This window comes from Epinephelus fuscoguttatus, linkage group LG9, assembly GCF_011397635.1.
Source record: "Epinephelus fuscoguttatus linkage group LG9, E.fuscoguttatus.final_Chr_v1".
Taxonomy (NCBI): domain Eukaryota; kingdom Metazoa; phylum Chordata; class Actinopteri; order Perciformes; family Serranidae; genus Epinephelus; species Epinephelus fuscoguttatus.
The window spans coordinates 13,305,585-13,332,615 of record NC_064760.1 but is presented as its reverse complement, the minus strand read 5'-3'; the positions used below and the strand labels follow the sequence as shown (position 1 = coordinate 13,332,615).

Sequence of the window (27,031 nt, the reverse complement as noted above, 5' to 3'; positions counted from 1 at the left end):
TGTATCATGGCGCAGAAGGAAGCGTGCATCTATTTATGGACAAGAGGCTAGTGCTTGTGACAACCTGAAAGATGTAAACATAGATGGCGTTCTACTCGGTTGAGCTGGAATGTTAGCTAGCTCAGTGGTGATAGGTGAGATAGCAGTAGATACAGCTGATGGGTGTAATTGCGAAGAAATAAAATAGTTCTTAGATGAATCTGCCCACAACAAGGTTTGGAAATTATCTTGAGTAACCATGTCATCATTTCTGGAAATGAAAAAAAACTGTTTCTTCTGCTCAAAATCTTGGATTTCAAAGTTTGGATCAGCTGTCTGACAGTGAGAAATAGGCTGAACTCTCAGGGTTTTTAGGTATGTTGATGAGAAAGCATCTTAGATTAGGTAAAGTTTCTTTCTAATAATGGGTCATTAGGTAAATACACCCTCACAGGGCCTATATGCACACAGGAAAACACACCTAATGTGTGTGGCAGACACTACGTTGCCAACCTGCTGTAATCAAAAGAAGTGGTGATTGTGCTAATATGTGTGTCCTGCTCTATGTCAGAGTGGAACCAACTGATTGGACCGCCATGGTAGAGGTGAGAGGAGGAAGGCGGCATCCCCGCCTGTTAACTATTCCAGCAGCCATCAAACTGTCCCTGTACAGACTTATCACATACACACACCCTTGCGCACACACACACATAGAGAAACACACGGGGAAATTAATGGGGCTCTGCTTTTCATCAAGATAGACCTCCCTCTCTGAGTCTATCCATCAGCACCATGTTGTTTCTTTTCCTCTATCTCTGAGCGTTCTGTTTTTCTCTTTCGGCCTCTTTTAATCCCTCCCTTCATGATGTATTAAAATTACTCCCTCATAACTCTGACAGGGACTTTTTTTGATGGGATCAGACACCGTGATGGCAGCAAAAAAATGTGTCCTGATTGGCCGAAACACCAGGAAGTAATCAAATCAAAGCCCCCATCATGCTCCACTGATTACACTGTCTGACAATGTGGTCTAGTATCATTTAATTTCTATTGTTCCCATCGGAAACCTTTGTGCAGCTTGTCAGTGGGATAACAACCCAGAGAGCCGAGGGGAGGCTGTGGTGGTGACACTGTAAATCCTCACACAATTAATACTGGGTTCCATATGGTGACTCTTTATGGCAGCCGCTGTGTGAGCTTTCACTGCTCCTTATTCCCATCGCGGACATACTGAGCTTTAATCATACTCAAGATGAAGGCTGTACCTGAGAGACCAACGCAGGTCTGCTATTTGTTAGGGGCCATTTCTTAAAGGTACAAACTGTGAGTCAAGCTGAAACTAAAGGGTCAGAAAAAAGGTGATTTTGGTGGGTGCAGTTTGATTCTCACTGAAACAAGTTGCCTTCCATTTCTAATGAATTATGCAGGGAAAAAACGAACTTATATGCAAGGTTCGATTGCTCCTGCAAACAAAAAAATAGTCTAAAATTACCACAACATCCAGGTATTTAGATCAACTCAACTCCTGCTTGACAACACATGTTAATGATGTTTAATGCTGTTAAAGTTTTACTGACACCATTAATGTCTATGGGTTCTTCTCCACCTCCTTCACCTGAAGAAAAATATAAATAAATATGAATCTAGCTGGAATTCAGTTACTTCTGAGTGACAACTGCTGAGCTCAACTACTCAACTGACAGTCAATATGAGATGATCTGCATCTTCTACTGTTGTCATATATCATTGTCCCATTTTAGCAACAACCCTCTTTTCATAACTTGCGCCTGTTTTTCAAGGTGCATCAGCTGCGCAGTGAGATAAACTGAATTCAACTTTTGGAACACAGTTGTGTGCACCGCATGTCATGTGACGAGGATCAACCAATCATAGCCAACAGATATATTTCACTTCTTTCGTAAATATCAGTCTGTGATAAATATGGAGAAGAAGTTGATCATTTTAGTGCAGGGCTGCCAGAGCTTTACATCTGTCCCACGGACAAAAGGCCTCCGCACAAACAGCACCTCAAAGAATGTCAGCTCTGCACCTAAGATTTCAGGTAAACAGGCCATGATCTGGTGCTTGTTAATTAGCTCAGCAACCTCAGATGCAACTTGCTGCTGCGCTCTTGAAAACTGGCACAGAAAAGGTACAAGAGTTGCACCCAGCGCCTGACCTTGCGTGTTCCAGGTGTTAAAGACACGGTCCCTAAGTCAAATCTTCAGTAATGTGTAGGCTAGTTATTTAGCCCAAATTTATATGATTTAAATAATGCAGATTATCATGGGAAATGTGCATAATGTTTTGAAGTCTGGGTTTTCCGTGGACGATCAACGGCAAAGCATATCATAAGCAAAGATATAGCGCTGACTGTATTATTAAACATTGTTGCAATTAACTTTATTTTATTTGTTTATTTCAACAGTTGTTGTTGTCTCTTTAATACTTTTTGAACTCTTGTAGAAATTGTTTTACATATCTATATTCAAATTAATTTCTTCTGTTAACATTTTTCCCAGGAAGAGGAGCTGTTGTAGTGGTGAGAGCTAATCGGAGTCCAAATAAACAGAGCAAACATAAATTTTGTGTTTAAATGTTCAGTGCATGTGTAACCACTGCTGTGCATGTGTATGCAGTGGTTATACATGTGATATGAGAGAGAGAGCTGAAAAAGAAGCCTTGTTGTTTACATAACCTTACACGGGTTGTGTGTGTGTGTCCACATCAAAGTGCAGGGACATATAGTATGAGCAGGTAACTGTCTTTGTGCGTATGCGTGTGTGTGATAGTGTGTGTTCACGTCTGTGTGTCAGGGTTGGCAGCAGTGGTGCCATCTGTTTGTCATTATAATGTTGACAGAACTGTTGCCCAGGTTAATTACCATAGTAACAGGTTAATTACACCAATTAAGCATTACTGGGCATACTGGGGACACTGGCTTCTCTCAACACACAGACACACACACACATCAGACGTGTGCTGTAGCAGGTATATGATGAAAGACACCAAAGGAGTTAAAAAAGAAAGTATGATATCAGGAAGCATCTATTAGAATGAATGGTAATGGTGATGAATGAATGGGACGTCTATGTGCAGAAAAAGGCCACTGTGTTGCATCTGACAGAAACAGGAAGTGGACAGGAAGCTTTTGACAGCTGGAGGCGGGCTTAAGAGCTGACAGGCGGTTTGGTGGACGACCCACAGTGGACTGGCAGGGTTAGCGTGTGTGTGTGTGTGTGTGTGTGTGTGTGTTAGACTCATGGGGATAATCCTGAGTAGGACCTCTTGCCGCGTGGCTCGTGGAGGGACAGGGCAAAGGGCCAAGTCACACACACACACACACACACGGAAGAGAATCCAACTGGTATTCCAGATTTTTCCTTCCTCCCCACTGGACCTTCACATACATGATTAACTATGTGTGTGTATGTGTGTGTGTGTCTACCTCCCAGTGCTGGACTATCAATCTGCATCAGCTGAATGTGGAAAACCAACACCTGATGGATTTATCTTTCATTCCAGTATGTGGTAGCCAGACAGGGGGTCAAATTCTGCTGATGCTATTCAGAGAGAATTTAGATTGAATACGCTCCACTGCAAAACACAACACTTCCACTTGGGGAAGAAACACTTCCTAAAATCTCTTTGGTCGATAATTTAAAACCCAAGATAGTTAATCTTCCAACATTTTACAGGATATTTCCTTAAGATGAAAAATAGTTCTGAAGGAGAGCCATAATCAGTATTGTTTTAATGGTGAGGAGCGACTTTTAGAATTAATCCCAGTTAATATATATATATATATATATATCTTTAAATTCCATGTCATGCCTGTTTCAAACTGCAAGTAAATATAATTTTACAGTGTCGGATGTTCATATTAAATGAGGCCAAAGTTTTAAATAATGAGGTAGATGGTCTATTCTACTTTTGAGAGAAGATGACATCAGCTCATGACACATTTCTTTATATGGTCATCTGCTCCAGGCACACTACTACAAGTGTTTCCATTACATAGCCTTCACTGCAACATGTAGCAACATGCTAACGTCAGGGAAACATGTTATGTAGACTGACAATGCAGAAAGCCTCTTTCATGCACCTACGTGGAGAGCTGTGGAAAGAGCACACCTCTCTGCCCTTCCACATGCCTGTGTGGAAAGCCTTAAGGCAGAGAGACCAAACCTCCCTGCCCTTCCATGCGCCTACATGGGAAGCCTAAGGCTGGGAGAGAGCAGCAGCAAAGCCCCCCCCCATTGCAAAGTAGCTTGCAGAGGAAGCAGCAACACTAGGCAGGCCAGAGCAGTTTAAATAGGGTGCCCTGAATGAGATTCACCAATTGGTTGCATAGAAAGGAATCATGCGATCTATCAGCTGACTTCCTTCATCAGTCAGCTGCTCCATCAGTTGATCGGGCTGTTTGAGATCAGCTGATGTAGCTGGATGTGAGCTGAGCTTGACATCGTGCCCTGCCTGAACTAACGCTATGCTCAATTTTATTCCAATTACTGACTATATTCCTGCTGGAAAATGTAAAGATTTTGGTTTTTATTCTCTGTAACAGTCCTTCCCAAGCTGCAATGAAGGTACAGAGACCCTAAGAGCCCAGATGTGGAAGGCCCAGAAATGCTGACCAATCAGAGCAGACTGGGCTTTTTCAGGAGGGAGGCTTAAAGAGACAGAACTCAGGGTGTTCCAGCACAGGCAGTATGAGGAAAATAACGTGGTTTTTGAACATTAAATGTTAATATATTGTGATAGAAATATAAAATACAAGTATGAACCTGGTCCTCTTTAAAAGAAAAAAAAAAAAAAAAAGGTAATTTTGTAAAAAGCAACATCATCTAAACTTTCCAAATTATATACGTGACCGTAGCTTCAAACTTTTAGCATTTAATAGGCTCTTAAAGCACAGCAGCCACTAACATGTACTTTTCTAAATTGATTTATAATGTCAGATTTTATTTTCACGGGAGTTGGCTAAACATCACTTCTTTTTTTGCAAGCGGTGGAAATCTCATTTTAAGGTTACACTCTACATTAACTCCACAAAACTAATACTGGAGGCTCCCATGTTGCCAAACCTGCAACCACATACACACTAAAATGTTATTAGCCTCATTTTAAGCGCTTTCATCATCACGCTGTCATCGTAAAATCAAAACAGTGTAAGTTACTACTGTGAGTTACCATGGATTCAGACTGCAACACTTTAATATCTCTAATGTGTCATTAAACTAGCAGCTATTGCTTCCACTTTTCTCTCGCAAGCTGTTTTCCTTTACTTCCACAAACTTTTCCTTTCCTTCTTAATCATCCCAAAGCTCTATAAGAAATTAACTTGTTAAGACATGACATACGGTATATCACACATGTGGCCCTGGGAGATTAATTACTGAGTTGAGTGATAGAAAGCAATTAGCATTAAGTAAGATATTAGAAAATGAGAAGCCCCAAAGCTGTAAATCACAGGGTGTCTTGAAATATCCAAGTCTATACCCTTGTTCACATACTGTACAGTATGTCAAAAATAACAAGAAATAAAATTTGAATGGGATTATGGAGGAAGATTGACAGCTCTAGTGTTCAAGTGACTGTGGTTGCCAATGATAAACTGAATGACGTTATATATCAGTGTGCATCAGATGAACATGGGCTTGTTTTACATAAAGAAACAATAAGTTACATGTTGCTATAACATGTTTCAGATATTCATGACATATGAATGTTCAGGCACATGCACAGGACTAATGTGCAAAGCAGATAAATAATGCATCATCTCAGCATTAGTGTATCCAGGAACATGACAACTTGACGACTTGTCCAAAGGAGCAATCTCCAAAATAACCTTCAAATTAAAGAAACAATTAAGCAATAAAAGGCAGTTTTTCCCTCCTCTTATCCCCCCATCTTGCTATACTAAGTGGCAGCATGTTTATCACTTCCTCTGCTGTCTTTAATTTTCTTTTTTCCCCAAACTTCAAAGCTTTCTTCCTCCCAACCACCTTGCCAATCCCACATAGTCGAACACTAACCACCCATGAAGCCCCGCTCACTTTAGCACCAAACAACCGCCCGCCTCATTACACGCGCTAATTGTTAAGTTTCCACTCGTTTTTTATGCAACTTTTTTTCTGTCTGTCTTTCTGACAACCCCCCCCCATTATTATTGTTTTTAACACTTTATGCATTTAACGTTAATTGGACTGCTTAAAAAAACGGATATTACATGTGACAAAGTTTCCTTGGCTGATATTAACTGAGGACGTTGGTGTTAACATGGTGTGCTTATTAGACAGCTACACCACCAGCAAGCCTTAGAAGTTACATTTCTAAACATTTGACTGTATTCTGACTTTACTTGACTCGCTTATTTATTTATATCTCTCTGCCTCCTCTCTCCTGTTTAGCTCCTGTTATTCTTGTCATTCTTCTTCATCTCTTCCTCTTTATGTCGATGATTAATTCAATGTATAACTGTATTAAATGTGAGAATCCATTAAAGATAAATTGCTTTTGTTGTACAATGATGGATGAATTCCATTAACATGTTGGTATTATTTATCCAAAATGTAAATAATGTTGTACCATGGCTCATTGAAATTAGGCAGCTACTGTTAATCATGTTAGAGCACGTATGAGCACATACACAGATACACAAACACATGTTTTGTGAGGACATTGTGTTCACGTTCATGCATGTAAACCTTGTTTTTGAAAGGTGCTCTAAGAGAGTGTTGATGTTTTTAAAAGTCGTTTTTTATTTTGTATTTAATATTATTGTGTATTTATCTATTTTTTTCTTATTAATCTGTTTTCTAGCTGGCATATTCTCCTATTTCATTATTTATTTTAACTTGTTTATCTATTTATTGACTGATTGAAAATTGTTTTCTATTTTGAGTTTTTATCCTGCCTTTGTTGTTTCCTCACTTATGATAGTGTTTCCTCAGTTCCTCAGTTATTCTTTTCATTACAGTCCTTTCTTTATGTGTGTGTGTGTGTTGTTTTATTCTTTGTATTGTTTTTATTGTGTGAAGCACTTTGTGTTGCATTCTGTTTGTATGAAAAGTGCTATTTAAATAAAGTTTAATTGACTGACTGATCAATATAAAAATAAAGTTAATTTATTATTCAAGCTACTGATCTGAACAAATGAAAAGTTTTAACCCTAAAATAAAACCTCTTAGGGACCAGCCCTTTTGTCCTGATAAGGAAACGAGTCCCCACAATGTGACTGTGTGAACGAGTTTTGTCCCTACGATGTGATTAATAGAAGCACATCTGCACACACAGACTCTAGGAATTAAAGACGTCCACACAAACATTTGTGTCCCACACATCATTTCTCTCCTTTCCTCTCTCTCTCTCTCTCTCTCTCTCTCACACACACACACACACACTGTACATACTTTATGTTAACTGAAGCTGTTCCGCTGCATAAGTTTTCTTTAAAAAAAAAAAAAAAAACAGCAATCTTTGAATTATTACTGAAGTCTGTGAATTGTGTATATGTGTGTGTGTGTGTGTGTGTGTGTGTGTGTGTGTGTGTGTGTGTGTGTGCATTTGTTTGTGTGTGAATATGGGTGGGTGTGTGAGGGACATAAAGAGAGAGAAAGGATGGAATAAGTATTAATGTGATATGATTTTTCTTCGGTGAAATTTGTTTCAAAATTCCTCATCAATGAATTAATTAGCCAACTTCTTGATTAATAATTTAAACAGAGATGTTGTGGGCAGAACAGTAAACTGGACTCAAAGGTAAGAGCAAAATGGACTGCAGAAAATGAGGGGGAAGAAGAAAAGAGATGGAAATTGAGGAAAATAAATTATCACTTCAAACTAGCGTTTTGTATCCTGCGGAGAGCTACAGATAAACAGAGGCAGGAGGTAACAAACAGACACAGAGAAATAAAAACAGAAATAAAACAGTCAAACTGAGCAGAGTTTGCATGTGCAGAAAGTTGGGACAGATGCGGAGAGTAGTGTGATGTCCATAGGGAGTAATTAGTACTGACAGTAGTACTAATGGTCTGTCTGTAGCTCGGCAGACTGGAACTCACAGAGGGGACTCCAGGGTTTAACTCTCTTTGTATTTATAATATATGTCTCTCTCTATCGCTATGTTTCCATCCAAGTGTCGTGTCCAAGACAACCTCTCAAATGTCGCAAAACATAAAAGGCAAATTAGTTTGAGTGGAATTAATTAGCTTTTTTAATCTCAGAAGAAAAAAAATCGCAAAACAAATTGAGCTACTATCTTAATACTGAATGAGTTGTGTTAGTGCACACTGCAACCAGCTTGATTGATGGGTAACTTTATTCTGAATCACAGTGAGTCATGTGAAAGGCAACATGTCCTCATACCCGAGCAACAGAACAGGTCGTTTGCTACTGACTCCCAAAACAACATATATCACTGTTGACCGTTGGAGAGTCCTGCTGACAGGGGCCCGTATTCACAGGGTTTTAAACATGTGGTCAAAAGTTTGCTTAGGTTAAGGTACCAAAACTACTTAGGTTTAAGAAAAGATTATTGTTTGGGTTAAAATAAGGATGTTTGTTATGTGTCTTACATCAGGTACACGACATAGGTGAAGTACAAACTTAAGTGCACCTTAACTGGGTGGCTAGACTGCACTTGTATAGAGCCCATCTAATCTTCTGAGCACTTAAAGCACTTTAACACTACATTTCAGTTCACACACACACACACTCATACACTCAGGGCCAAGGCTACCGTACAAGTTGTCACCAGCTGCTCAGTTTAATGTTCATACGCACTGACATACACAGTTCAGTATCTTGCCCAAGAATACTTTGACATGTGGACCAGAGGAAACAAGCATCAGAGCTCCAAACTTTGGATTAGTGGACAACCCACTCTACCTGCCAGTACAGCCATAGAAACCAGTCCCACTTGATTCAAAAACAGCCTCTTTTCTACAGCAGTTACTGTACTGCACTGTTTGCATTGGTCCATCAGCCATTGTACTTTTTGCCCATTGGGCTAATTCATATGTTTGGGAACTGGACTAAACTGTACATATCATATACTTTTCATTGAACATATTTATGCATTAATGTGTTTCATTTTCGTGTGTGCTGTTTTTACAGTTTTAACATTGTGTGTTCCTTGACTCTTTGTGTCTTCTCTCTTTCTCTGCACTGGAACTGAGCTAACATGCTGCACCAAAATGATTACCACCAACTACTGTGCGTGGCAGTAATAATAAAGCGTAAGTATCAAGTATGTACCTGTACGTAAGTTAAAATGAGTCATTGACTTTTGGTTTCAGACAGGACACAAACAGTGGTGTCCTGGGTGAAAGTCCTGTGTTTGTTTGACCCGTCCATTCACCCCAACCTCCTCCCTGCACAGAGTTGGTCGCTCTTTCTACTACTTCACTTGTCTCCTCCTTTGCCCCCATCATAATTACTCAGGCCACCTAACAATAAATATAACAAATAAGACAACCAATACTGCAGTTTTTATTTATTCATTTTGAGGAGGCAGTGTGTCTATAAAATGACCTCGTGCAGCTAGTCATTTTGTGTTCAGTACTGCCCTTGTTATCACAGCGCTCGATGCCATCCTCATTAAACTAATTTATGCCTGTAGTCCATCATGTAAAAGCTGTAGATAATCTTTACCTGATATAATCAGGCTTTTTGGCCATCTTGCCTTCGCCCTGCAGACCTTATGTTCCTCAAATAGACAAAACTGCATCAGTAAGAAGACAAGAAGTGCACAAAGCTGTGGGCATTTTTTTCTCAGCTGATAAGCTAGTTGATTATCCTGGAAGAACAGTTAATGTTTTGTAGCTTTGGCCATATTTCATGCTTATTAAAGTGATGTTCTGGTGTCTCTGGGGTACCATTCTCATAAATGTGGCCATTCTGACTTGACTACATGTCAATCTAACTTTGCACTTGCTACCTCCATAGAGGTGTAGGAAATGCGACTTGTTGCTCAGTAAATAGACTTTTTGTCAAGCAGAGATACACTCATGATGAACAGAGTAGTCACCTTTTACATGGAACTGACAGCATGTGTGATGATAAAGTGATAAATAAATGATGATAGATGACACATTTTTATAGATTTCATAACATCCACAGCCACTGAACTGAACTGTTGAATCGTTCTGTGCAATAAGTCTGAACCAGACCTGCGTTATTATTCATTCAGACATTCAGACAGTTAACGTCTGATGTGTAAATGCACTGTTGAACAAAGTGACAGCCTCATAAAATACTGCACAGCAATCATCAGTTATATACTATTCAGTGCATTCTCCTCACTAGACTGCTTTGTATTAAATCATGTAATATGTGAGCACATTACGGGCAATTTTGTTCTCTTTTTCAACTGTCAAAAGATTAAAGGATTAATGATCCGGCCACCAGCCATCTCAGAGCCTGAGTTTGACGTTAAAATATGTCTTCTCAGTCCAAGAATGCTATTTCAGGTGCCTCAACAGGCCAGAGATACAGGAAAAAAAAGTTGCCGTGAAGAGCCTGTATCTGCTGTTGAAGATGAATAAGTGCAGTTTCCATGAGGAGTGTTTTCATCACTAGATCTTTAACGTCTGATCTCACCTCTGGGCTGAAAGGAGCCAGCCATGTCAGACAAAAATGTGTGTGTGAGTCCGTATATATGCCTTTATGCCATACGCATGTGCACATTAGGTGTATGTGCGTGCTTCGTATGTTATCTTCGAGGGCGAGACCATGTTGTTCCAGCAACCCATAGGTCCCAGCCCCATAAATCACAGCTATCATTTGAGTGCATGTGTGTGTGTGTGTGTGTGTGTGTGTGTGTGTGTGTGTGTGTGTGTGTGTGTGTGTGTGTGTGTGTGTGTGAATCTGTGTGTGTTTTTCAAATTCAGAGCCAACACCTGCTACTAATCACCATCGATGAACAGCAATGCGGAGAGCGTGGTGACGTGTTAATATTTTTACACATTCATGCAAACACGCACGCGCTCATATGAACACGCACGTGCACACACACACAAAGGTCAGGTTGAAAGAGCGACAACAAAGCAACGATGATTGATACGTCAGTGGTGATTAGGCTGACACTCCAAAGAAGGAGAATGAGAACGAGACGAGGAGGTGAGACAATGGCAACAGAAAAAGAAGAAAGAGAAAGACAGAGACATATAGACAGATACAATGCACAGAAACAGGATGATGTTGATCTTCTTGCTGCTTCGCCGAAGTTGTTCTTTGCTTTCGTGCCAGCGGAGCATAATGGAATTGAAATCAAAACTGAAGGAAAGCAGAGGCTGAGACATAAAGAAAGACAGAGATGTGGTGAGCAAAGAATGCAGAAAATAATGAAGACCTGCCCGTCCATTAGCCCACATAACTCCCATTTTACAACGGTGAAAATCTTTCCACAGCAAGGTAATGTGGACAAGTGACGTCATCTTTCAACATCTCATCCTCTGCTCGCTCTTCTTCGCTCTCTCATCCCTCTTTCCTGATTCTTCTATTTCGCTCTCTGTCTGATGTAAACTTTCACTGTCATCTTTCCCTCCCTTCTCCTCCCTCTTCCTTCCCTTTGTTTCTCTTTCTCTAACTCTTCCCCATCTCCGTCTACATGTGCAAGTCATCGTCTTCTTCTATTATCTTTGCTAAAAGCCAAGAAAAGTCAGATCTCACCACTTAATCACAGCCTCTTTAATGAAAAACAGCTAGATATTAAAAAAGGGAGATAAAGAAGGAAAAGATAGTGTGGGATTAAAAATAGTTGGATAAGAGGCAGCAAAACACAACTGATATGTAAAACATTATCGGCATATGGATTATTGAATAGAAAATGATGACAGAATGGTGATACAGATGAAGTGGTAGATAGACAGATGAGTGTCCTCTAAAAAGTGTTTCTACTATGAACTAGAAAAGCGCACTTTAAAGAGCAAAGATGTTCACCTAGTGGCCACCTGGGTTCATTGGGGCAGCTTCAGAAGCTAACAAAAATATATACAACTCATCTATTTTTGACAGAGCTGTGGCACATTGCTGAAAATTTAGTTTTTCCTTCAAACAGGTCAGGTGAAATAAAATTCATCTGCAGATGCTCCAGGTCAGTTTTTTCTATGGACATCAGTTTTTGAGCTGCGACAAAGGTTAAAATGTGGCCTCCAACAGATGATAAGGCTTGTCGTTTTTAGCCGAGCCAATTTCCTAAAAACTTGCGTCCCCTACGGGCATATTAAGAGGAGCGGGGAGTCAGTAGCTTATGACAGTATAAAACAAGTTTTTCAACAATTGCCACCGCAACCACAAGAAGTTCTTGGGCATACAGTCATAAATGTGCTTACAAAATATTAGGCTGGTTGTTCCAGTAGTTTGCGAGATTAGCTGTGGACAGAAATATACATGCCAAACACATGGTCCCCTTTAGGCTTACACCAGGCAGAGCTAATAAATATGTTTTTAATCACATTCCCCTCATAAGCTACCTACTATTATTTTAAACAGCTGTGTTTGGATTTTGTTTCTCTAGAAGTCATTTTATCGTCACTGTTTTACTTGTGACATCTATCTTCTTATAAATTGGTTGACGGAGCCCTAACATTTTAGAACAAATGAAACAATAAATGAAAAACTTCAATAGCTGATGCTGTTTGTTGACGAAATGGAGTGAAACCAAATATTTCATCTATTTCTGAAAAAAGGAAAGTTGACAATGACATTGACAATAAAATCTTCTCTCAATCTTAATTTTGTTTGCATTATTAACCTTTAGGAGATAAAACAAAGTATCGGGCTGGAATAGGTGAACAGAAATATGGATATAAGAAGATAAAAAGGAGTTCTGAATGAGTAGATAAATGTGTATCAGCAGGGAAACATGAACCAACGTGAATGATATGACAAATGAAGAGCGGCCGAGCACAGCAGTACAGCTGTGTATGTTTCATGGATGGGAGGATGGAGCGAATGATTGAGAGGTAATGCACATCAACTAGTGCCGCAGAATATGAATGGATGAAACATGGGAGTGAACAGCTGGAAAGAAGAAGAAGGTATGGTGGAATAAAAAGCCGTGCAGCAACGGTGCTTTATGGCATTTTTTTATCAATATGTTGATAAATGGCCGGAAGGACGGCTGAAGGGATGATGGATGGACAGAAAAAAGCTTCTCTAGATGGAGTGCTGGGCGCATGGATGGGTGATGGTTTAAAATACAGTCCCATCTGTTGTCTATGGTACATGAAATAAGAACCTGATGGCCAGTCATAATGTAACACTCACACACACTCAGCCTCTACCTCCGAGCGCACAAATATTTGGATTATTACTGTCGCTTTTTTTATTCTTTCCTTTGTAACACCCGCCTGTTTTCTCTGGGCGATGAATTACCTCAACACACAATCTCTCCCATCTCTCCCCCGAATCCCACTTTCTCTCGGCCTCTCCGTTATTAACTCCTTGTCTTTGAGTCCCTCTCTTTCCCCCTCTGCCTACATCACAGCTCTTGTTCTGCTCTGCATTAGTTCTGCTGGTTTTGAAGCGATCAGCGTGCATGATCACTACCAGACCCGACCTGAGGAGAAAGTTGGGGGGAAAGGAGAAAGACAGATGAAGAAATAGTGAGACAGAGGGAGATAAAGGGTGAAAGGCAAAGAAAAATTTGGGCACAGAGGCTCAGAACAGAAAGGGAGAGATAAAGAAAGTCAGTGGCTGATGGATACAAAAGCCAAAGGTTTACTTCTCTTTTAAATGATGATATATTGAATAAGGAAGGAAGAACAGAAGAAGGGAACGTCTGATTTTTCTCAGCACTGCCAAAAATGTTTTACACTCACTAAACATTTCACTTTGTCAATGAAGTGACATCTCAATTAAAATCAATGGAGGCACAGTGGTCCAGTAAATATGAATGTAGGCTTATAATGATTGTTCGGCTTTGCACTAAATAAATCTGTAAACTTTTAAACTGCCCTGAAATATTATATCTGCTTTCGCTGCCACGGCGAAGTCACTAATTGTGGTTGTACGGCTATTAGCTGCATTAGAATATGCCAAATGCATTTCTCTGTTATTAAAATGAAAGCATGAAATTTGCCTATAACTACCTTAAACTAAAGAACAATAAGGATATGCCCAATACTAATTGAATCTTGAAAAGCTAGTTCCTTTTCTACTGTAAGTGTTCCTGTATGAGACTCAGGAAACACTATATGTTTGAAACATTTGCCCAAAATCTTGAAGCATTTTCCGTTTGAGCGAAAAACATGAGGAAAAAAGAGAAAGAAATTTGCTCTAAGTAGAAAGAGATGTGGGAACATTTTATTATATTAAGTATGTTTGTGTTCCATGTGTGTGGTTTGAATTGGTTTGCATGTACCTGTCTCTTCATAACTGTATCCATGAGAGTCTTTCAGTATCTGCGACACAGCGTGAAAGAAAGTCTAATCCAGCCTGGATTGGTTTTTAACTGCCCCCACAAAGCATCCATACTGAGCCATCTCATACAAGTCAATGTGCTCAGTATGTCAGTCCGACGTAGCGTGAAGCAGCTTAATTTGGACCGTATTGGTTTTTAACTGCCTACACAAAACAGATGGGTGTTGGGTTACATACGGCTCAATCAGTCAGATATAGACAGAATATTGGGGGGAAAGACAGATGGAGAGGTGAGGAGACAGACGGGTTCGGCAGGTGGTCTGGTGGGCTAGATTGACCTGTAAAAGAGCCTTGTGACCTGTCGTATCATCCTTGTGCAAAACATCAGACTCCATCTTCACTGATTGAAAATTACTCAGAGTAAGAGTGGCTTAAAGGCAAACGTACCGGGGTGTACAACAGTATTTCAAATACAAAGACATGACTTTTCGAACCATGTGTACAACAGTGAACAACTATTATCATATTGAGTTTGAATGTTTCTGCCCTAGGTTTTGTTTCTAAGTTGAGTAGGACACATATAAAACAGGGAGTTTGGGGTCCTCCGCTAGAAAATGTTGAGCAACAAACACTTGATTTCCTGCATTCTTGTGAATTTTTCTGCATCAATTTCTGATGTGTTTCATCATTCAGTGTCATATATGCCAAATAGTTTAAACTAAACCTATGAAATACATTCATATACATGTTACAAATAGTAAATGAAATCTGTCCAGTGGGGCTTTTTAACCCTGGATGGCACTATCTAGCAATGTTTTGATGTGGGGTCCTAATTTATCTCGTATCTCATGCTGTAAAACCCAGTTTAGACCAATGATTCTGATGAGACAAAACCGTTTCAGAACATTGCAGAGAAAAGTTGCAGCAGGTTTTAGGTTTTACAATGTACGGCACGTCGCCTGTTTCAACAGCCAATCATGTTGTAGTGAAGTCTGTTGGTCCAGTCAAAGTGACCACCAATGGTGTGTTTGCTTGCTGCCGCAGGTGTTCTGTCACCGTCAAGCCCTATGATGTCGCTCTCGCTGCTGCTGCTCGCTGTATGTGCTCCCCACACACACGCATTGTCATTGATTAATTGGTGCTGGTTATGTATATTATTGCATATATATGATGAAAATAGTCCATCTGATGCTTGTTTTGTTGATGTTTTTCGCTGTTTCATCACTACTACAAATGCAGCTGTAGCCAGTATCTCACTATCACTATCCTCATTCATATTTTAAGAAGCTACAAATTATATTCAGCCACAAAATAAGCCTGAAAAGCTGCAGACAGAGTAGAAGTACAGAGAGTTGTTGCATAGAGATGATACACTGTCTCATGTAGTTGCATTGGTGTGAAACAGCACGTTGCAAGTAGCTGCATGTTTCAACTTGTCTTGTCGCGAATCTTTGGTCTGAACTGGGCTTAATAAAGAGTGTAAATGCATGCACACAAGCATGCGGTTGATGCAGACACATTCCTTCAGATGGTTTCATGTTATTCCACTAAATGGCAATTGGTGATCCTGACACACGAAGAAATGTGGGAAAATCTGGAGAAAAAGAAACATATTAAAAAAAAAAAAAAAAGTAAAAATGAAAATGTTTTATGTGGAGGAAAATGCATGTAAATGTTTCTTTGGCCTGGAGTGCAGAACTGTGCAGAATTGTTTGTTTACAAGTAAACTCCACGGGGTATCTTTAATGATTGTTTTATGATGGTAACATCACTGTTGAAATATTGCTGCATTTATCACTGCATAACAAGACCCATTACCGTCCAAACATTTATGAAACACTGCACTTTGCTGTGCTTTTAATAAATCTATAGGCTACAGGTACATTTAACATCACAGGAGAGGATTTAGAGCTTTATATGAATCAGCTTTCAACTTCTGTGTGCCATTCCATCTGCCTCCAACCACCACGTTGCTGTGTGTTTTAATTGGCTGTGGAGTCTGCGGTCATCACTTTGATTGATCAGTAGCCGAGCTGAGAGGTCAGCGAGTCCACTGGTCAGCGGAGTTTTGGATGAGACTGGTCCTGATGTCTGCCATTCGTAAAGACAACAAATGGGATTCAGACGTGACTCTGCGGAGTACATCTGGAGCACAGCTGTCTACACTCCGTGTGTCTGCGTGTGTGTCATCAGAAAGTTCTCCACCCTGCCGTACACCTCCACTAGCAGACAGACCGCATGCACACACATACGCTGGCAAACACATGTATCGTATATGATAGAGCACAACCAGGGACCCACATGCACATGCAGCCTAAAGTACCCCGCCTTTGAAGAATATATAGAGGAAGAAATAAGGAAAGGAAAGATCAAATTTAGGATGTTAGGATACTTTTTATGACTTTTATGACCTACCAAAACATAAAAAAATATGACATCAACCTATGGTAACATAAACGTCAGCTAAGTTGTTGCACTCTTATATTAAATTAATGGTTTCCAACAACTAGTGGCCAAAGTTACTTGCCCATATACCCACCCTAGCCACATACGCACATACACACAGCTCCAGCGGGCACACTGAGGGGCAATGCGTTGTCATAGAGATATGTTTCTTTTGGCACAACGCCCAAAACACATGTTTCTGATGGTCTGACACAGAGCTAATAATAATAATAATGATGGTTAGCTTGCTTAAAGCCAATGCTATGATTCATAAAGAAACTCCTCCCAAAATACAGTATACTGTAATTGCCTGAACACACACACACACACACACACACACACACACACACACACACACACACACACACGCTTATGTTTCTCCCTCTCTGTCTGTCTGTCTCTAAATCATAACATAATCTGTAATAGCTGAACCATTAGGGGGTGGAGAGACACATTCAGCGAGAGCTCGATAGCATCTGGTAATAGGACTCATGAGAGGCAGACGAGGAGAGATTAAAAAAAAAAAGTGTGTGTGACATGACAGAGAACAAGAGCGAAGTATTAGAGAGTGAGCGAGAGGGCAAGAGTGACTGACAGAAGAGGGAGCGAGAGAGAGAGGTTTAGTGTTTCAAGACGATTAACACTGCCCCGCTGTGTTTTAATAGTACGCTCCTATGGGTATTTTTAGTCAAACATTAGTGAAATGACACTAATGACGGAGTGTAGAGAGAGTTTGACTGCAAAAACCTAATCAGACTCGCATTGCTGCGGGGCAGGGCTGCTGAAAGACGTCCACACAGTGTGCTAAGATTACATTTACATGAGTCTGGGATTTTTGGTTCCAGACAGGATGCAAGTTTAAGTACAGAGCTTAACCACTTGAAAAAATGTAGGCAGAGTGATGTAAAGGACAGTCGTATTAGGGCTGAATGATATGGACAAAAAGTCATATCTCCGTATTTTGTAGGAAATGGGCTACATGTTTTCAATTGCAAGTCGAAACCACATTTGAGATGTCACAAGCAGTTTTATAAAAACAGACTGCGATCAAAATAAAATGCAAAGACAGGGATTTTATTCACCTGTTTGAAAATATGCAGCTGCACAACAGTTACACTTCCAAAACACTAGCCTGTGGCAGAAGTGCTGTAAAGTTTAGTTGATTCAAAACACACATTAAACATGGCTTGATAGAGACAATATCAAACACAAGAACACAAATCACCTTCACTATAACTCGCAGCATTCACAGACAAAGCACTTGTCTTTATCTGGACACATTTTCACCACAAATACAACATGCTAATGTTTCTAGCACAAGCCTATGGCATTTTACATTGTATAAATTAGCCTAGCGGCTAGTAGACTTTTCCTCTACTCATCTGAAGCCAGGGACAAAGGTAATGTTACAAAACTCCATTACAACTCATAAGGCTCACCAACAAAACAACTATCTAATACTACACGTTTTCCAAACAAATATAACATGCCAACGTTATTAGCACAAGTCTATGGCATTTTACATTGTATGAATTAGCCTAGCAAATGGCAGAGATTTCCTCTACTCATATGAAGCCACAATAAATCACACCCAAGACTTAAAATGTTATTTTTGTGGAGGCTTTACTGTCTTCACAATTTATTGTTACTTATATGTGAAATTAAAGAAAATAAAAGCTTAATTTCCACTGTCTGCGTCGCCACGACGTGAGGTTACATTTCTGGGGAGGTGCATGTCAGGCTACAGCTCTATAAAGTACTGCTGGAGAATTTGTGAGTGAATGAGTGGGGTGGAGCTTTGCTGAAAGTGTGAGAGAGGTGAGAGGCACACTGGTTTACGTCATGTAATGCAACTTTACCTTATATAGATATAATGGTGGATGGATTTATATCTTGCTTGAAAATATATTGTTATATTGTACATAGTCGTTATATCGCCCAGCCCTAAGTCGTGTATTTTGCCTTTTCTCTTTGTATCAAATTTATGTAGTGTTATAGTCTGGGAGCAGCACAGCAGGTGAAACCAGAGTTCACAGTTTGTAGGAACATCTGGGTTGCTTAGTCACAGCAAACGTCAAATGAACGGCTCTGAAAGGGTAAACCACAAAAGTTTTTCAACTTTGGGGAAATTCAACCTCATTTAGCGTGAAAAATAAATCTGTGTTCTTTCAGATTTCTCCATAAATCAAACTGTTAATGAAGACAGAGCAGAGGGGAGACTGATGTTCCTCTGGTCACAGCTGCAGCAAGTTAGAGGATCCCTCCATCAATAACACACATAGTCAAACCACCACAACGCGCACAGACACACACTCATCTTCGTCCAGACGGCTCTATCAGTCTGTCAGGTCAGGCCATCGGTCGTAAAGTCACACATCCCCGTTTCCGTTTGATGTCTACAGCTTAGCGAGGTGGGGAGGGGCGCTTTTTGCTTTTATAACGAGAATTTAACGGGCCCCTGCCGGTAAACAACGGCCATGTGGAGCTCGTAGAAGACCGGGTCTGTAAACATGACACACCTACTGAATCAGATCCGGGCGAAGGTATAAAAACAGCTTTGATAAGGGCAGGCAGTAAACTGCGTAGGCGTTTGTTTGTGTGTACGTGTCAGGGAAGGCGGGGGGGGGGGGGCGCTCGGTGTATTTAACAAGAACAAACACATTGTTTTGATTACTTGACATGACAATTAAATTGCTCTTGTCAGGGGAGAAAAACATCAAATCACTTATTTTCTGAGAGTCTTCAGTGATTTGAAAAACACACTTTGTAATAACTTCATCACATATGGGTGAGAACATACAGACTTTCTTCACCGCTGAAAAATGCACTCTTTATGTCTGTTGACAGCTGAGTGTTGTTGCTGCCTACAGAGAGCTTTGGCAAGAACAAGCATTAATAAAGGTTTAAAACTAGTTTGATGCAATCAAACCAATAGCCAATTACTTTCCGCTGATAAGAGGAAAATGTTATCTCCTACGTAGGTCCAGTTCATTAAAGAGTTGAGGCAGGGCTCTCAAGGTGTGTTTCCACCCGACTGCTTTTATGTGCATTTTCGATTTTCACATAAAAAACCCTAAGTGGAAATGCTAACAATTTAGAGGGAAAAGAGCTTTAATTTTCACAAGGAAAGTTTGCTGAGGTGGAAACGTTGGGGAAAAACGCTTTATTTCACAAGCAAAAGAGGTGGAGACGTTGGCATGTCAAAAGAGAGAAGGTGCAATAAAGGCGGGTGGAACCAACGCGCAGTTAAAGGTAACCACAGCAGCAGAAAGTTTTACAAATAATGTTGTCAGGGTTGTACACAACTTCCCTGGGTCCAGGCCAGATTGTGGCCGTTGTTGCACGTCACCCCTCCTCTCTATCACCACCCAAGGGTATAAAAACACCACAGGGCACACAACTTCAACTTTACTGAAATATCTGAAAGACAATCTCAGAGTGGAAGCAGCAACGGATATCAATACTGCTTCAGAGCTACTGCTGCTGCTTGATCAAAGAGGCACTCCACCGGTTTTACACATGAAGATCTGTCAACTCGTAATTAGGAGTAACACTCAGCCTGTGAGAACAGTTGTGTAATGTCTGTGAGGCTCCGGAGAGAGCTTTACAAGGTTTGGAAAGTAATTATGATGATGCTGCTTCGATTTTGATCATTTTGTCTTAATCTGGCTTACAGTCTGTGGACTTATATATTACTCTCACTGGCCACTTTATTAGGTGCACCTGTTCAACTGCTCATTAACGCAAATAGCTGATCAGTCAATCACGTGGCAGCAACTCAATGCATTTAGGCATGTAGACATGGTCAAGACGACCTGCTGGAGGTCAAACTGAGCATCAGAATAGGGAAAAAAGGTGATTCAAGTGACTTTGAACGTGGCATAGTTGTTGGTGCCAGACGGGCTCGTCTGAGTATTTCAGAAACTGCTGATCTACTGGGATTTTCACACACAACCATCTCTAGGGTTTACAGAGGATGGTCCGAAGAAGAGAAAATATCCAGCAGAAGAAGACCACACCTGGTACCACTCCTGTCAGCCAAGAACAGGAAACAGTAAAACTGGGCTTTTAATTTGAATTTATGACAACTGACACCACTATACAATATTAATGTAATGTTAGAGTAAATTTATCTTGCCTATAGTGAGTATCAACTACCTACAGGAAGAAACTGCTGGTTCATGCCTCATTTCATTACTCTGAACTGACTTCACGGGCCAATGATGGTTTGTGACAGATGAGTAGAGATAGGTAGAAGTAGGACTTTGGCACTTTCTCTCTTTGTGTCTCTCACAGATCAAAGTGAATCCAGCTGGTAGTGATCCTAACCTCCATGCGGTGGGACGTGACCCCGACCCTTCAACACACACACAGTGGCCCGACAGCTAGACCTTCCCGCAAATTGCTCGAGGGTGTGTATGTGTTAAAAAAAAAAAAAAAAAAAAAAAAAAGGAGGGAGAGTTTGTGTATATGTGTGTGTGTGTGTCTGTGTGTGTTTGTGTGAGTGTGTGTGTTTGTCTTGCTGAACCCTCCGGTACCTTTTCACCTTGAGGTCAGAGGTCAACAGAGCAATCAAAGCCAGCTTCCAGCTGCTACCCGCCTAGACACGTCCTGTGTGTGTCTGCCTGTTTATATGTGTGTGTGTTTTTCCGCCTACAGCTATCCATTTCTCAGAGTGTCCCTGACTCTGTGTGTGTACTGGTGTGTATGTGACTGTTTAGATTTGTGTGCTGGCATGTGTATGTGTGTGTGTTCCCCCCTCCGGCGATAGTTGCCCTGTAGTCCGCAGGAATCCCTCATCAAAGAGCAGAGAGTGTTCGAGGTGTCTGGATCGTCAAAACGTGCCGGCGACTTCTAAAGCGACCAACAGTGTTTGTAAGGTAATACTAAAACTTCTGGCTCCTCAAGTTCTGAAACATAGCCAAAACACACACTGCGTGCACAGTTAATAAAGTTTGTACTTTCCTTTTCACGTTGCTTCATATGTTTATCAATGGAGTAATGACTATGTGGAGAAGATTAATATGTGTTTGTCTCGCTGATTAAGGTAGCAAAATGTTGGACGCTTTATATTTGTAACTGAAAGGCTGAGAGGGAACACATCGCTCATAGGGGATGACACTGAACAGCAAGTGTAGAGTTGTTATTGCAAAACCCATGGATTTCATTGTGTGGCATGAGAAAGAGGTTTAATAAAAACAAAGTGTTGAAGTGTGAGCCCCTGAACTCAGGTCAGTGTTGCGATCAAGGAACAACGCTTCTGCACAGGTCTGTGATCTGCCACAAGGTAAGAGGTCACCACCATGACCACCTACTCCAAGAAGCAGACGGAAACATGCCTCAAACCAGAGAGAAAGTTACATTTAAAGGTAATTTTTAGTTTTCTGTTTCTTTTTTCCTGAACACATATGAATCTCTGAATCACTGGGCGAGAGGCGAGGTACACCCTGGACAGGTCACCAGACTATCACAGGGCTGACACATAGAGACAGACAACCATTCACGCTCACATTCACACCTATGAGCGATTTAGAGTCACCAATTAACCTGCATGTCTTTGGACTGTGGGAGGAAGCTGGAGTACCTGGAGAAAACCCACGCTGACACGGGGAGAACATGCAAACAGACGGGCCCCCCTGGTTCGAACCAGGAAGCCTCTTGCTCCAAGGTGACAATGCCAATGTAATTATGACTATTTTAATCAGAAACCACAGAATCCACAATTCCTCTGTCTCAACCACCTAACTGACAATTATCTTGTATGACTGCACGAGCTGTGTTTCATGGATTTAGTTACTTGGTTCTTGGTTCTAAGTTCTTTACTTTGGGGGAAGAAATGGTCACACACATGTTCTGACACCCTCCAAGTGGAGAGGAGCGATTGCAGCTGTGTATTGCCTTGCTCAAGGGCACTAAACAATTGGAAAAAAGTGTCACAGGTTTTAGGTAAAGCCGCCATAGTATCACCTTACGTAGCAGAATTAAGTGTGAAAGAAAGCAAACAACTTTGGGTGGTCTTTGCAAACACACATAAACACAGGTTGGATTAAAGACACACACTCAGGTCATGTACACTGCACACACTCGTTCATTACAGTTGCCAAAAAGCTGATAATGAGGTCCTCACGAGTGGAATAAATCGCACACACACACACACACACACACACACACACACACACACACACACTTACACCTAAGTAAAGTTCCTTAATAGTTTCCTCAGGTGTTAAGGTGATATTCATGTAAAAACGCAGCCCATATATTAGCACCTCAACTCCTATTATTGCGCACATTATACGTCTATAAAGGATGCCGTCATTTTGTGTGTGTAAGTGTGTGTGTGTTTATGTGTGCGTGTATAAATGAGAATGTAGGTAGATGGTATATACTATAAATGTTATATACATGTATTTATCGTGTGAGTGTGTGTGCCACAGTATGTGAGTGGGTACTTATGCGGGTGTAAGTCTCTGAGTGTGTGTTTCACCCTAAAGCCAACATTTGCGTTCTGAGGGGAGGCGGCGAGTTTCTCCACAGAGCCCATATGTTTCTCATTTTTCCATACACATTCATGAGGCATTTCTGCATTTTTAAGGGGAAAAAAAAATCAGAGAGAGAGAGGGAAGAAAGCAGGACGACGACGAGGAGAGGAGAGATAAAAAGAAAGAGTGTATTCCCCGTAGAGATGTCAGATCAGAGAGCTGGCTTGTTTCACAACCAGCCGGGTTAGTGGGACTAATATCGGAGACCTCACAGAGTTCACCTCTCTCTGTATCTCGTTTTCCTGCTCGCATTCCCCTCGCTCTTTCTTCATCACACAAATACGGGAAATATATTCCCTTCACACACACACGGGGAGAAAATGTCTCACGCTTGCGTAAACACACACACACACACACTAGAAAACAGACCGCACAAAAAGTTTGGGCAGCAAGCATGCCCCAAGGACATAGGACAGAGCAGATGAAAACCAAAACCATACGAGAGGGAGAGAAAGAGAGGGATAAGAGAGGAGGAAAGAGAGATCGAGAGACAGACAGAGGGGAAATGAGAGCAGTCATTATCCAGCAAAATGTCCCAGCAGCCTTTTTACCAAAACCAAAGTAAAGGAAATATGCGATTGGCTTTGACCAATTGTTGTGTGTGACCATAATGTTCTATATGTGTACAAGCCTGTACAACAAACTGCGCTGTGTGTGTGTGTGTGTGTGTGTGTGTGTGTGTGTGTGTGTGTGTGTATATATAAGGGCAAAACAAATACAGGAGTGTGCCCCGTGAGATGTCAGTGGGCACATACCTGTGACAGTGTGTACAACAAAGAGAGCTGTCTCTGTTTTACACTAACAGGCAACAAATCAGCCAGCAGCCACATCTATATGTTCTGTATAACCCACCCTGTACAACATCAATCTGGGTATGGACGTGTGTGTGTGCATGTGTGTATGTGCAAGGGCCACCGAGAGTGTGAACAAGGAGCAGCTGGTGAAAAGTGAGAGAATGACAAGGTGTTTAGAGGCAGACAAAGACAGACAGACGTAGAGGACGGAGAAAGAAGAGACACCTAGAGATTAATATGACAGAGAGACAGAGACACAGAGGTGCACCATCAGAGGAAGCAACCCAGGCAAATGTTTTGGGCCCCTCAAAAAAAAAAAAAAAAAAAAAAAGGGAAAAAGGGCATCCCAGATGGCCAATCATATTGGCAAATTTTATAACGACAACTACATACCCCCTTAAACCTTCCACAAAGGCCCTATACAGTGCACTACTGCTGCCCCAAAAAACTCTAAAGCTCCGTTTCCACTGAGCAGTATGGTGTGATATGGTACAGTTCAGTTTGGTAAGCTCTTTTTCCATTCCACTGTGAAAAGTTGTGGACGGTACCAATGAGAACCGTTCCTTCCCATCCCCATCCCCTCTGCTGGGGTACCTAGCACACAGATCTAGTACTAAAAGGTGGAGCTGTGAGCATTGCAGGGTCTGGAGGGTTACTTTTGGATCCAAAGGGACCATACAGAAAGTGTGAAAACAGGCCTTAAGCTTAACCCTTTAGCTATCGCTGGATACCCTTAGTTAGGATAGTCAGCTAGCTAGATGTAACTATCATTAATATGGTAGGTGTAACCGTCAGGGCCTTGATGGACTTCTTTGAGTGAGACCAGGGCGTCAAGGTAGGGGGAAAGTGGGACTGATTATCCAGGGCCTCAATGAGAGGGGGTCCCCTGAGAAGTCAGGAATGACAAGTTTAAGTTTGTTTGCCCCCCCCCCCCCCCAAGTAATTATTGCTAACTAAAAAAAAATCAGATGAATAAATCAGTTGAAAGACTGAACTCTGTATAAAAAAACAGTGGAAGCTCTCTTAGGCCCCTTTTACCCCGTAAAGGTGCAAAATGGTTTAGTCCACCCTTGCAATAGGCTTCCTCTCTAAATGTAGTTAGAGCCAAGTGATGTTCGTTATGGTGCCACTGTACACTGTCATGTCTTTCCCTAAAAAAGAGAAATCGGGGTTCCAAATAGAAAAGAAAGAGCAAAAAGAAAGGGAGAGAAAAAAAATCAAAAGGTACATGAAGGAGACATTCATCAAGAGAGGAAGGGCAAGGGGCCCCACACAAAATTGCTTATGAATAGGGCCCAGAATTTAGTGATAGTCTCCTATCTGGGCCCCCCAGAGTCTAGGATCACCACTGAAGAGAGACAGATTGTTAGATGGAGAAAATGACAATGGAACAGCCAGCAAAATAAAAAAAAAAATGTTATAAAATGTAAAGAGGTGGAGGTTAAGAGACGACAGTGTGCTTAGGACTGTAGGACCTGCCTGCCACATACACACACACACATTCACACACAAACATGGCTGAAATAGTATACCGTGCCTCATGCCACCCAAGCGTGAACACACACAAAGGGAATTTCCTCATTTAGAATAAGTTGAAAATACACACACACACACACACACACATTCCTCTGCTAACCAATATGAACTTTCACGGACGGTTGGAATGTTTGTGTGTACGTGGGTGTGTGTGTCAGAGCAATCATATTCACATTCTTTTGTATGGAAATATGAACATTAAAAGAATCCAAACTTTGTGTTTGTGTGTGTGTGTGTCTGCTTCTACATCCGAGCTGATGTATTTGTTCGTATGCGTGTGTGTGTGTACATATTTGTGTGTATTCACTATTCAGAAGATGTGTGAAAACTATGTGTTTACAGTCGTGATTATAAACAGAGCAGATTGAGCAACAACTGCGTCTGTTTGTTCTAATATGTTGCAAATTAACTCCACCGTGTGTGTGTGTGTGTGTGTGTGTGTGTGTGTGTGTGTGTGTGTGTGTGTTTGTGTGTGCATGTGTGTGTGTGTGTGAGTGAGTCTATCCGTCTGTTATTGGGCCTTTGCATGTGTCTCTGTGTGCAGTGATAGCTTTTCCGATAGCGTTCTTCAGTAATTGAGCCCACCGCCCTGAGTTCAACTCTTTTAATAAAAGACACAATGAAACACAATGGTGGTAAAGTGGGCGTCCGTTTATTACTCCCTCCGTCTCTGTCCCTGTTTCTTTATTGTTTAAGACACTGGATGAGTGTTATTATCAAGCGGAAATTGTCCTGGGCGTGAAAGAAAGCTCTAATCTATTAAATCTCTCTCCCCCCCCCTCTCTCCTTCTCCCTCTCAGCGAGATTGAGTGTGTGATGACAACCAAGCGGAGTAATTGCAGCAACAGCGTTAATCTGCTTCAATATTCGTGTCGCAGTGAAAGTGGATCTGTCTTCTCTGCCTACAGGAGCCTGTTTAAACACCAGTCAGGAGTTATTAGAGCAAATAAAACAGGCGTGGATATTATTTTTCCTGCTAAAGATGTGGATCTTGGAGGGCTGAGAGCTGGAAATGAGAATGTTCAGCACATATTAGTGTGTCCAGGGTAGTATTACCGATAAATAAAAGTAAGTTTAGCTCTGTTCATCATTCTTTGTAGCTTAAAGTTAGGGTCTGATACAAAAATGAGACCACACTACAATAACTATAGTAATGCCTGCCTTACACCAAACTAATTTTCGACGGATTTCACTGTCACAGACACATTTCAAATATCAGAATAACGTCATGAGAGTTTTTCTGGAGTTGTAGCGCTCTTTCTTGGAGTACGTTTTTGGAGTACGTTCTTTTGCTTGTTTGAGTGTTCCGCTAAAACCAAACATGTTTAATATTATCCTACATTTTTAGTCTTGGCTCATGCAAAG

General features: G+C 41.0%; 1 protein-coding gene across 1 annotated transcript in view; it reads right to left on the bottom strand.

Moving 5' to 3' along the window:
• slit3 (slit homolog 3 (Drosophila)) overlaps positions 1 to 27,031 on the bottom strand; it is a 353,029-nt gene that overhangs the window by 232,605 nt on the left and 93,393 nt on the right. The window lies entirely within an intron of this gene.